General features: G+C 36.5%; 1 protein-coding gene across 14 annotated transcripts in view; it reads left to right on the forward strand.

Moving 5' to 3' along the window:
- PARD3B (par-3 family cell polarity regulator beta) overlaps positions 1-11406 on the forward strand; it is a 1110743-nt gene that overhangs the window by 400865 nt on the left and 698472 nt on the right. The window lies entirely within an intron of this gene.

Raw genomic sequence — 11406 nt, forward strand, 5'->3', positions numbered from 1 at the left:
ATTTAATACTTGCATATCTATTTTATCACTTCAAATAAATTGTGAAGGCCTTTAACAACAGAGATGATATCTCATATGTTTTTGTTTCCTTGTTCTGACAAAATAAGCAAAGTTCTCTAGGTTGATGTCATGGTCTTTGATTAGGAGCATTTGCATTTTTTGTATGCTAATGAAAGGAATGGCTTAGCTTTAACATAGAACCAAAGCAGAAATGGTAGATCTTCAACTACATTTATGTTTTCAAATTAAGAGCAGGAAGGAGAGTGTAAGATGAATTAAGAAAGTAGTATTAACATATATACACTACCGTGTAAAACGGATAGCTTGTCGGAAACTGCTGTATAACACAGGGAGCCCAGCCTGTAGCTCTGTGATGAACAGAAGAGTGGAAGGAAGTGGGGAGGAAGGCTTACGAGGTAGGGATATATATATATCCCTTATGTGTGTATGTATATATATACACACATATATAGTTATGGCTGGTTCACGTTGCTGTACGACAGACACCAACATGACATTGTAAAGCAATTATCCTCCAGTTAAAAAATAAACTAAAAAAATGAATTTTGTAAAGAGTATTCTGGAGTCAAACAGCCTTACTTCAAATCCCACTTCCAATATATTAACTCTTGAAATGTCAAATTTCTTCACTATTTTAAGGTTCTCTTTCTTTTCTGTAAAATAGAGATAACCGTGGTATATACTATTGGTATTAATGAAATTACCCTTGAAAAGCTCTTAGCACAGTGCCTGGCATATAGGGGACAGTCAATAAATGCTGTTCAGCAGGTCAATTTTCTGATCAATTTAGGAGTATTCATTTGGGGATTTAGGGAAAGCCCATTTAATGGTAGTTTATTTTAAAATTATGTATCACCTTGGGATTTTTCTGTAGATTTGAAAATTTTACAATATGAAGTGGTCATTATTTTTCTTATAATAGAGGATATAATTTACTTTGAATCATATGATGACATAAAGACTTGGGAAGATTTTTTTTTTTTTTTCCTCTGAAGGAACAAAATAATACGGGGAAGTTTTCCAGCTTTCGTTACCTTTCCAAGACCTTTTAGATACTACAGACCTGATTTAGCTACCAAACCTGTTACTGGACCAATGACTTTGGTTGATTCATTTAAATCCCTTTTGAGCTATACAAATTTTGGTAAATAAACACTAACTAAGAAGAGAAAAAGGAATTTCAATCAGGTTGCTAAATTTTCAAAAAGAGTCAATTTGTACGTCACTTTTCCTGTCATCTTGGAACATATGAATCTATTGCAGATACCCAGAATCAGCACTTTTTCTTTTTTAATGTTTGATTATAAAAACAGTATTTAATTCTAGAGCTGCAAAAATCTTATGACACTTGATGTTGGAGGGAGATATCCTAATAAATATATATTTTACCCCTTTATCTGGATTTGCTAAATCTAGGCTTGTATCCTTGTAGGTCAAGAGGTAAGCTATTGATCTAAGTGACCTTTTAATATTTGTGTATTTAATAGATCACAATGTAACATGTAATAATGTTTTAGTAGGGAGGATGATATAGAAATTTTTAAAGCAGTTTTTATACCCCTTAAAAAATCATAGCTCAAAGACATTTTTCAAGCTTGGGTGGGAGACATTCTTGTCACCATCTAAATTTTAATTTTAGAAAGTATCATCTGCAATACTTTGTTTCATCTCTTTCATGATCCTAATGTCTGATTCTTTTTCCTTTAAACCAAAAAATAAAGTATTTTTCTTAAGTTATCCAGAAAAAAAAAAAAATTACCATCTGTCTTTAATGTCTCCCTCTGTTCAGTTTTCATTCTAAAATTTTATTTTGCTTATGAGCAAGTGCCACTTTTCTATAAAGTGGGAGGGACATAATTTTTTGAAAATATTTTATTCTTTCTGTGTATGATAGATACTCACTGAAGTGTATTTGCTGCTTATACAAAAAATGAAATTTAAGTGACAAAAGGATAATAGAAATCTTAATTTTGTCATGAAAGAATACATCTTTAACTAAGTTAATATTCTTTAACTGAAAGTTACATGGTTTATACCAGTTTAGTGTTATATATTTTGTGATTGACAACAACAACAACAAAAGATCGAGAGAATGAGGAAACAAGCTGCAGACTGAGAGAAAATGTTCGCAAAAGACACATCTGATAAAGAACTTTTGATCAAAATATATAAAGAACTCTTGAAAATCTACAAGAAGAAAACAACCTAATTAAAAAGTGGGCCAAAGACCTTAACACGTCAGCAAAGAAGGTACAGAGATAGCAAATAAGCATATGAGAAGATGGGCCACCTCATGTATCATGAGAGAAAGGCAGATTAAAATGACAGTGAGCTACCATTGCACACTTATTAGAATGGCCAAACTCTGAAACACTGAGAACATTAAATGCAGAGAAGAATATGGAGAGGTAAGAACTTGGAATATTTACTGGAGGAAATGCAAAATAGTATAGCCACTCTGGAAGGCAATGTTTCTTCCAAAATTAAACATAACTTTTTACCAAAGATCCAGCAATTTTACTCCTTGGTATTTATCCAAAGAAATTGAAAACTTACGTCCACACAAAAACCTGTACACAGATGTTTACAACAGCTCATAACTACCAAAACTAGGAAACTACCAAGATGTCTTGAATTCAGTCGGTGAGTGGGTTAGTAATAAACTGATACAGCTAGACAATTAAAAATTATTCAACACTAAAAAGAGCTATCAAGCCATGGAAAAACATGGAAGAACCTCAAATGCATATTACTGAGTCAAAGAAGCCAATCTGAAAGGCTATTTTACAGTGTACTGTATGATTCCAACTGGATGACATTCTGAAAAAGGCCAAACTATGGAGACAGTAAAAAGATCAGGAATTGGAGAGGAGATGGATGCGTAAAAAGGCAGAGCACAAAGGATTTTGAAGGCAGTGAAAATACTCTGTATGATTCTCTAACAATGGATAAACGCATATCATTCCAAATAGGATGGAGAATACTGAGTAAGCCATAATGTAAACTGTGGACTTTTGGTAATTATGGTGCGTCATGTTAAGTTTATCAGTGGTAACAAACATACCAGCATGGGGCTGGTTGCTAAGGAGAGAAGCTGTGTATTTGTGGGGGTAGAAACTATAGGGAACATTTTTGTATCTTCCCCTCAGTTTTGCTGTGAACCTTAAACTTCTCTAAAAAAAAAGCATTAAAAATCATGTTTATCAAAAGGAAGGTAGATTAAATAAACACATAAATAAAACCCACCTGGTCTTATCCTAGAAGATCTGTGGTTAAATCTGTGCTTTTGATGTTTACATTTAGTCCATGATGTTTTATTAAGGGGCTTACACTTCCTGTTTGTCAGGCTATTGTTACTGGTGGTGGTACCTTCAAGGTGATGCAGCTATTTTTGTTCCTAGTTTGTTTGCCTTGTGAAGAATAATTGTACTGGTTGTTCATGATTAAATTAGTCAAAGTTGTAAATCCTGTGTGGTGAAGCTCAAGGCTCTCAAGCCATGAGATCCTCTAAGATGGATCTTGATCCATCTCAAGCCTCTTAGCATGATTTTAGGTTAAGAATGGACTGCTCTAAGGTGTCTGTAGGGGACAGTACTTGAGGTAGTTTAAATGAATAGATGTTTTCATCATTAGAATTAATAGCATTTATAGGACTCTGTTATGTCGTGTATATCTGCCTGGAGTAAAATTGCTTTCTAAGCTATAGATAAATGAAATGTACCCAGAAACTCTTAAGAAAGAGTAGAATATTAGCTGATGAAAATTGTGTGGGTTTAGGGATCTAAAGCCGTAATTAATTTACAGTTGATTTTAACTGATGACACCCTGATATATCAGAGGTTCTTTAATTAAGAAATAAAAATGTAGGCAGATTGGAATATTGGTAATTGGAACTAGAGGAGGTGTAACTAATGAAGTGTAGCTTTATTAAATATTTTGTTCATTTTATAGAAAATATTATGTAGAACTGAGTAACAATTATCTTTCACTTAAAAGAAACACTGATATTTGAAAGATTTAGATTATTTATTTGAAAATATGTGCTGTGTTAGAAATAATGGTTGTGGCTGTGAATCTCCAAATTGCTTTTAATGTTGTGCGTGGACTGCTAAACTCCCATGCTTTATTATAAGCTATCAGAGTTCATCTTTTAGTGACTTTTGGTCCAAACCTACATTTAATAAATGGCTCTGCATTGTAAAATTTCCAGTGTAGCTTGTCAGATCTCTTGCATCTGCTCAGCATCTCACTAAGAGTTTCATCTCTGTTTTATTATGTCTCTAATGTCATTGCCTAGAATGATAAGTGTCTGAAAAATGACATAGATTGTAATTTGCAGTATTACCTTTGCTGTTGCAGATTACTCTCCCTTATAATTACAGCTTACACAAAAATCTGCTTGATACTTCCTTGTAATCAGAGTAATAATACCTTGTATTTATGCAATCTTTTTTCTTGTGAGCTCTAAGCACTATTATAGGCATTCTTGTTAATTGTCATGACATTCCTATGAGCAAAGCAGATGGTTGCAGAAAGGGAGGCCGAAGTGTAACAAGGTTAAATGACTTGCCTAGGGTAAAGCCATAATCAGTGACATTGATGGGAAGGAATCCAGGTCTCCCAATTCTAGACCAGTTTTCTGTCTTCTGCATCACTTTGCCTCCAAGTATTTTACTCATGACATCTGTTTCCATCATTGTCATGCTGTTAATTACTTAATATCACTTTACTGCAAGATTAGCTAAAGTGAACAGATACGGTTCTGAGTGTTTAAAAATATGTTTAATGCAGCATGACAGAAAGAGTGACACTTCCTGGGGAGGCTAGGGAGAATGATTTTTATCGATTTTGGTTGTTTGATGGGTATCACTAGTTTCGGGGCTCCTGGAGGTACAGGTTTACCTAAATGGTCCTTTCCGAGTGATGCAAATGCCTAGAAGTTATTGGTCTAGTTTTCCTATGTGCATCAGTTGAAGCAAAACATGACTAATTAGTTGATTACTGGATTATACTATTTATTCAGTGAAGTGCCCGCTGAATTAGCAGATATGTCTTTTTATGCTCAATTATCCACATGTATAGTCAGTGTTTTGAAGCTTGGGAAATGTATATTTAAAACTTATTTTATTAAAATGTAAATGAAATTGCAACCCATTAGCCATGCCTTTTTAAATATATGTGCATATATATATATTCTATTTCTTTCTACATTGAGGTCTGAAACTGTAAATCTTATCTGGATATTCCACATCTCATTCCTCTGAATGAAGGATACAGTTTGAAAGTAAAATGGGACCTGGGATGGATATTTATTTGTTTTTTCAGAGGTCTTTAGTGGCAGGACAAAAAACTTGAAGGCTATATCCATCAAAGTTTTCCCATGATGTTTGGGTCTAATACATATGAGTCATTGACTAAATAGTAGAAAGAACTGATTTAATTGTTGTGACCATAGATTTATTGACCGTGAAGTATAATTTGGTGACCAGTTGATCTTATTATTTTTACCCTCTTGCCCTTGTTTAGAAAGGCTCATTTATTATGCGATGCTTGATTATAACCCAGTAATCAGATTTCTATTAATCACTTTTATTCCACATTTTCACTTTTTTCCTTCATTCGCTATTTTTCATACTTTCTCATATACATGTATTTTTAACGTTCTTTGTTCCATTCACAAGGTCACCATATCTCTGGTGTTAGCTTTCTGAAAATATGTTAAAATGCATTCTAAAAATACAGACTCCATTGTATCTTTCTCTTCTTTTAGGAAGTAGGCTTTTTTTTGGTAGAGGATGTCACATGTTTGTTGTTTAGTTTCTGTCTTGTCTGACTCTGTGACCCCATGGACTGTAGCCCATCAGGCTCCTCTGTGCCACAGATGTTATCATGTTATCATGTTACATGTTATCATATGTAACTGATGTGTATTCTTTAGAAATAAGCTACTTCTCCAGACACGGGCCTTTATCATTTAAAGTATAATGTCTGTAATACCTTGAGTGTCTGTAATTTGAAGGAAGCTTCTAGTTTCTCTGGTTTAAAAAAACAGCATTGGTATAGTTTTTTCATAATTCCATGATTACTGGTTGTAAAGTAATACCTGATTATAGGTTATTACAAGGCTTACAAAATTCAGAGAAAGACCCAATTAAAAACAAATTTTGAAGTATTTAATATTGAGTATATACTGTGTACTAGTTTTCGGGAAGGCCATAAATGTAGCTTTTATTTTCTAAGCAGAAAGTAGGATTTTGCTCAGAATATTCTTTGGGAATTATTATATTAATAGATATTCTGTCTCACTGGTCTGTTTCCAGAGTGCTCCAGGAGTAAGGGACTGCATGCTTTGTGACCGTTCAGCCTCAAGTCCCAGGACAGAGATCTACTCCACGGCCCATGAGAGCCGTGCATGCCCTGCTTCATGCTCTGAGCTTACTCAACTGATACTCTTCCTGGGCTGTGTGCCATATGGCCTGGGAGTCACAGTAGAAACAGCTGGTGACTTCTCTGTTTATTAGTAGCAGTTGTATCTGAGTAAGGTAGATTCTTCAGTTTTCTCTTCATCCATGATTTCAAAGCAATGCATTGCTTATACATAAACTGATGAAAGTAAAGTTTTTTTAGATTATCTATTAAAATATTAAATTATCATCATTCTTCCTTCTCATGTGCCTTGGACTGTCTACTCTGGCATTTTTCTTTTTTCCTCTTGCTTTTTAAAATATCACACTACTTAGAATTCACAAGATTACAAATACTGTGCCTGTCTTATTTAATTCTAATAATTTTTATAAAAATTTATTTTATTCTAATTTTACAGATGAAGAAGCAGAGGTTTAGATATCTTACAAATGTGCCAAATTGTGAAAGCTAACGTGACAGCATTCTGTCATTTTTGAGATTGCACTCAAGTACTGCATTTCGGACTCTCTTGTTGACTATGAAGGCTACTCTGTTTCTTCTTCTTGCCCACAGTAGTAGATATAATGGTCATCTTAAATAAATTCACCCATTCCGGTCCATTTTTAGTTCACTGACTCCTAAAATGTAGATGTTCACTCTTGACATCTTCTGTTTGACTACTTCGAATTTACCTTGATTCATGGACCTAACATTCCAGATTCCTATGCAATATTGTTCTTTATAGCATCAGACTTTACTTTGATCACCAGCCACATCCACAACTGGGCATTGTTTTTGGTTTGGCTCTGTCTCTTCATTCTTTCTGGAGCTATTTCTCCACTCTTCTCCAGTAGCATATTGGGAACCTACCGACCTGGGAGTTCATCTTTCAGTGTTACATCTTTTTGCCTTTTCATACTGTTCATGGGGTTCTCAAGGCAAGAATACTGAAGTGGTTTACCATTCCATTCTCCAGTTTTGTCAGACCATGTTTTGTCAGAACTCTCCACCATGACCCGTCTGTCCTGGGTGGCCCTACACAGTATGGCTCATAGTTTCATTGAGTTAGACAAGGCTGAGATCCATGTGATCAGTTAGTTAGTTTTCTGTGATTGTGGTTTTCATTGTGTCTGCCCTCTGATGGATAAGAGGCTTGTGGAAGCTCTCTGATTGAAGGGACTGGCTGTGGGACAATCTGGGTCTTATTCTGCTGGGCAGGACCATGCTCAGCAAATCTTTAACCCAATTTTCTGTTGATGGGTGAGGCTGTGTTCCCTCCCTGTTGTTTAGCCTGAGGCCAATCTATGGTAGTGGTAATGGCAACCTTCTTGAAGCTCCAATCCTTTGGCTACCTGATGTGAAGAACTGACTCCTTTGAAAAGACCCTGATACTGGGAAAGATTGAAGGCAGGAGGCCTTCTGAATGGGATGACAGAGGATAAGATGGTTGGATGTCATCACCGACTTGATGGACATGAGCTTGAGCAAGCTCTGGGAGTTGGTGATGGACAGGGAAGCCTGGCGTGCTGCAGTCCATGGGGTTGCAAAGAGTCAGACACAACTGAGCGACTGAACTCAACTGAATGTTATATCAAGTCAGGATTTGAACTGAGGATTCTCTGACTTCACACCCCAAACCCCTAACCACTGACATAAACTGCTTACTGTTTGCTTTAGTGTGAGTTTTAAAAATACATTTATTATGTTTCAAGTTTCATTTGAGTAGCTACCTGAGACCTTATCAAAGAGGTAAATAAGCTACAGTGATGATTTTTAAAACTGTCGTATTGGGTGTATATATATAGTTTGATAGATCAAAGAAAGAATAAAAAAGTACAGGAACTGATAAAAAACAAAACAAAAGAATGCAGGAGTGTAGTATCTGAGAAATTCAGTTCAGTTCATTCACTCAGTCGTGTCCGACTCTTTGTGACCCCATGGAGTATAGCACTCCAGGCTTCCCTGTCCATCACCAAAGGTAGTAGTTAATATGTATTGTGCTCTTAACAAGATGATAGGTATTATAGTAATATTCAATCATGACTAGTCAAAGGGTTTAGGTAATATTATCCTCAAGACAAGAGGTGAATATACTCACTGCTTGAATAATTTGTGCAAAGTCATATAAACTAAAGCTTTCTGGGGCCCCTGATAACTTTCTGGTTTGTAAAGGGAGCCACTGCCATAGATGATGCCAGAATCAAGGTAAAGAGAGACTGTGACTTGCTCATGTTACTCTTCACTGAATGTATTGGTTTTTTTATAATTTGCTGTTTTTCCCCCTTTGATTACTTCCATATGCTGACTCTTTCCCACTTTGTTGTTGTTGTTGTTGTTGTTAATAAATAGATATATTTGTATCATCATTGCCCTCCCCATCCATTCAGCAAGCCTTAGGATCTTTGGTACTTGACACCCTAGTTTCTTGGGTCTCTTTTCTGGAGAGATTGCAAGTGTGTATTTGCATGTTCTTCTTTTTCTACTTAATGATTGTTTTCTTTGTCAACTTAACGGTAGTGGTTGCTGGTGTGTGACATTCTGCCATTTGCTGGGGTACCCAGGATTAACCAGCTTCATAAAAGACTGTGTAAGCTTTTAGGTGCCATCACCCAAGACATTACTACCAAAAAGTGAAGCAGACCCTGATTCTTGAAATATGCCATTGCTGCTTCCTGAATATGCCTTCCTGATGAGTATGTGTCAGTCTGGCTGCAGAGCTGTTGTGGGACCAGCAGATTCTTCCTTTGCCAGAGGTACCTATGCCTCCTCTATGGCTGTTATCAGCTGTGACAGTCTCTTTGGCTTGTTCTATTCTTTGTCCTTAATTTTATCTTCTTTTTATTTTCATGATATTGAGACTATATAGGCAATTTTGTAAATTTAAAATCCTGGGTCCCCAAATATATAAATTCTAGTTCTCCTTTGTAATTACAAAGTAGAGCAATTTCAACTTTTTAAGAAGTTTCTCTTTGGGGAATCTACCCTTTTGCAAAGATTTTTTTTGGTTAAAAAATTCAATGTCATAGTCAAAATTAGAAAGAGTGGAAAAATTCTTGTAATAGAGATACATGAGAGAAACTCACTGTGTGAGTCCCAGGCCTGCCCTCAGATTTTACATGTTGTTATCATTGCTATGTGCCAGGAGAAGATGAAAATGATACCTGATAGCTTTTAGAGTCTTGTCCATTTTCTGTCTGGATCTAGATTTTTTTTTAAATAAACTGTTAAGTTAGAAATATTAAATAAATAATTATACCCTCCTGTGATCTCAATGTCACTTTTTGACGAAACAATAACACATCAAATAGCTTTCCCTGCACTGAGAGTGAAATCCACAGTCTTTCACCCAATCTTCCCTGGGGCAGGAAGGCCAGGCCTCTCCAGCCACTTTCTGCATCACTTTTCTCTTGCTCACTGCATTCCAGCTGCACTGTCTTTGTCAGTGCTTTTCCTGCAGACCAAGGTCTCATTGTCCTAAGGGCTATTGCACATGCTATTTCCTCTGCCTGTAATTCTCCTCCAGTACACTCTTGCTTTTACAAGTCCTCCATCATCTTTTAGCACTCATTTTGAATACCCTTGCTTCAGACAGGCCTTTTTTGACTAATTCCCCCAGCTCCTCGGTCTTGTTAATCAATCTCAGAGCTCCTTACAGGTTTCCTTTGTAGCACTTATAAAATTTTATGATTTTATTTTTATCTTATGCCTCTCTTGTTCAGTAGATTAGTGCTTCTCAACCATGGCTGTGCAGTGAAGTGACCTGGCATCCTAGACACATTGAAGCAGAGGCTAGAGCCTGATCATCAGTATTTTTCAAACATTATTCACATGATTCTGATGTGCAACCAGGGTTGAGAAACGCTGGGCCTGATCAGAAGCAACAGAAAGGCGAAGATGATATATTCTGACCAGTGGGTATATCCACTGCCTAGCACAGTGTCCTGCATGCGGAGATCTCATACATGGTGCATAAGGTATGAATTAGTTACAACCACCACTGTCAAGTATGTAATCAGGCCCCTCTTTGGATGGAATTCTCAAGGCAAGAATACTGGAGTGAGTAGCTATTCCCTTCTCCAGGGGATCTTCTCAACCCAGGGTTCAAACCCAAGTCTCTTGAATTGCAAGTGGATTCTTTACCATTTGAGCCACCAAGGAAACCCACATATAACTACCACTGTCCTCTAAACCAAAAATGTTAGAAAATTGTCTTTTTAAAAATATCTCATGTAAGAGTAATGCCAGAGTCTTTCTCCATTAACCCAAATAAAATGAAAGAATGGATGATATATTGTTTCCAAATGGGGATGGCATTGTCCTTCACAAGAATTGTTGAACTGTAGAATAGATCCCTTGGAGAAGGCAACAGCACCCCACTCCAGTACTCTTGCCGGGAAAATCCCATGGATGGAGGAGCCTGGTAGGCTACAGTCCATGGGGTCGCTAAGAGTCGGACATGACTTTGTGACTTCGCCTTCACTTTTCACTTTCATGCATTGGAGAAGGAAATGGCAACCCACTCCAGTGTTCTTGCCTGAAGAATCCCAGGGACGGGGGAGCCTGGTGGGCTGCTGTCTATGGGATCGCACAGAGTCGGACACGACTGAAGCGACTTAGCAGCAGAATAGATCCCTAGAAGGCAAGTGGTGAAATTTAAGACAATGTGTTGCAGAAGTCTTTTATTCAGTATGTCTATGCTTAAATAAACCAACAAAGTAACAGTGTAATCAAGAGATTATGCTGTAAAAATAAATATCATGTTCTGTTTTTATATTTAAAAATTAACCTTTGTGATATGTATATCATTTCAGAAATTAAAATAATTTATTTTAACAAGATCTCATCATTATTTTAGAGAAGGAAATGGTAACCCACTCCAGTACTCTTGCCTGGAAAATCCCATGGGCGGAGGAGCCTGGTGGGCTACAGTCCATGGGGTCGCAAAGAGTCGGACACAACTGAGCAACTTCACTTTGACTT

The sequence above is a fragment of the Giraffa tippelskirchi genome, chromosome 3 (assembly GCF_054371585.1).
Source record: "Giraffa tippelskirchi isolate mGirTip1 chromosome 3, T2T-mGirTip1v1.2.pri, whole genome shotgun sequence".
NCBI lineage: Eukaryota > Metazoa > Chordata > Mammalia > Artiodactyla > Giraffidae > Giraffa > Giraffa tippelskirchi.